A 2,160-nucleotide genomic window follows, 5' to 3' on the forward strand; every position below is an offset into this window, starting at 1 on the left:
GGTGGTGATATTACTGTTGTAGTTTTTGCCTGCGTTAATTAGTTACAGGTGGCATCTCTCTCTTTCAGCCTGTAGGCTTCCATAGGTAAATGGATGAGTGCTTACCTATTCTGTCTTGCAAATAGTTGTTGCTACTACGTACGATGGGAGCTTCCATCTTGAATCTTAAGACACTTAAACGTACGCGCCATCTCGTGGCAACTTTCATAACGATCCCAACGAACATTCCTTTGAGAAGGTTCCTGATACCATCCCTGTGCCTTCCACTGTGTTGGCGTGTATGTGAACACATTTGGGACTAACAGGGTTTACTAGAATCCCACCACTTCACCGCAGAGTCACCGCAGTAGACGTTAGATGAGCGCTGTCGCTCCGCGGCACTTGTTATGTAAAAATTGTATTTTGGATATTTCTCAACTACCAGAAAGAGTGAGGATACAAAATTTTTGCCACATGTTAAGCACAATATGGACCAAAATAGCGCGTCAGGATTTTTCTTTAATTTTCATATTTACCGAGAAAACTCGAAAAAACTGCTTAAAAATCAAGTTGTGTTAAAATAGAAATTTTTAGCGAATAAAGAAGCATAACTAATAAAGTACGGCACTTAATAACAATCCCTGACGCGCTTTTTTACCACAATATGTTACCATTAAAACGAGTGTAAAATTAAATTAATCCGAGTTGTAATCACAGAGAAATATCCATTTATACATCGGCTACTATGTCAGTACTACTCATCGATGGTTATTGAGTAGTAACAATATCATTTAACATCATCAATAGTAATTTCCGTTGCCTCTCGATGTCAATTTTGGATACTGCAACGTACTACAACAGAAACAGAAAATAGTATTGAGCGAGTGCTGTTTGCTTGTTTCAGGTGCGCAGCAGCACTGTGTGGATGCTCTTGCCTACGAGACGCTCATCCCCAAGTCAATAGCCCCGCATATGTCAGCGGCTGGCTGAGTACCTCGTGCTGCGGTGAGTCTCACCTTCTCGAACTCTGTGTGTGTTTGTGCGCACTGTATGTGCACGAGCAAGTGCTGGCCGAGTAGTGTCTGTCTCTCTGTATAACTTTATACCTGTATGCGTATGCGTGTAACACCGCCCAAAAATTCACATCTCAAGATTATGATAGCTCTAATTACATTTTGTAGAGTCGATAGCTTTGCGAGCGAGAACTTGTTGTGACAACCATGACTAAGAGAATGATGAATTTAAGTTGATAATCTGTTGGAAATCCGAATGCTGTTGTTTATTGACACATGTACATCATATTCAGAGAGTCGGACAAGTGTGATTTCAATACAACATGTAATCATTTATTGATTATACTACATCATACGTGACAAACAACAAACAATACGTCAGATCTTGTAAGTAACATTGACATATATGCACATCATTCTTCTTGCCTTTTTCTCGTTCTCGCTCTGCCTCTCTGCCCCTCGTTCTATCTCTCTCTCTCCTCTCATCTCTCTTCTTCGCCTTCTCCCTCTCTACCCTCTCATCTCTCTTCCTACCCTAGGCTCTCTCTCCTCTCATCTCGTCTCTCTTCTTTACCTTCTCCCCTCTCTCTGTTGTTTATTGACACATGTACATCATATTCAGAGAGTCGGACAAGTGTGATTTCAATACAACATGTAATTATTTATTGATTATACTACATCATACATAACAAACAACAAACAATATGTCAGATCTTGTAAGTAACATTGACTGTTTGTACTATCGATAAGTGATTAATGACGTCGTTGCATGCAGGTCTGGTAAGGAGCCATCGCCTGGAGCTGCTCCGCATCCTCGACAACCTGCTGGGAGAGGTAAGTCACTTTTGTATTCTCCTTGCCTTTCTCTCTGCCCCTCTCTACCCCTCTCGTTCTCTCTCTATCTGCCTCGCTCTCTCCTCATCTCTCTCCCCTCTCGTCCCTCTCTCTCGCTCTGTCTCTCTCGCTCTGTCTCCTCTCATCTCTCTTCTTCGCCTTCTTCCTCTCACTCTCCTCCTCTCTTCTCCCTCTCTCCTCTCTCGTTCTCTCTCTCCTCATCTCTCTTCTTCGCCTTCTCTCTCTCTCCTCTCTCGTTCTCTCTCTCCTCATCTCTCTTCTTCGCCTTCTCTCTCTCTCCTCTCTCGTTCTCTCTCTCCTCATCTCTCTTCTT

The 2,160-nt window shown here is 42.6% G+C and overlaps 1 long non-coding RNA gene across 1 annotated transcript in view; it reads left to right on the top strand.

Moving 5' to 3' along the window:
• LOC106820146 overlaps positions 1-1,892 on the top strand; it is a 3,076-nt gene extending 1,184 nt beyond the window's left edge. The window contains exons 2-3 of the long non-coding RNA XR_001395568.1: positions 884-984; positions 1,768-1,892. This is a non-coding gene — a long non-coding RNA (uncharacterized LOC106820146). The remainder of the gene's footprint in view (positions 1-883; positions 985-1,767) is intronic.
• Positions 1,893-2,160: the final 268 nt, after the last annotated feature.

The sequence above is a fragment of the Priapulus caudatus genome, unplaced genomic scaffold, assembly GCF_000485595.1.
Source record: "Priapulus caudatus unplaced genomic scaffold, Priapulus_caudatus-5.0.1 Scaffold7605, whole genome shotgun sequence".
Classification (NCBI taxonomy): Eukaryota; Metazoa; Priapulida; class Priapulimorpha; order Priapulimorphida; family Priapulidae; genus Priapulus; species Priapulus caudatus.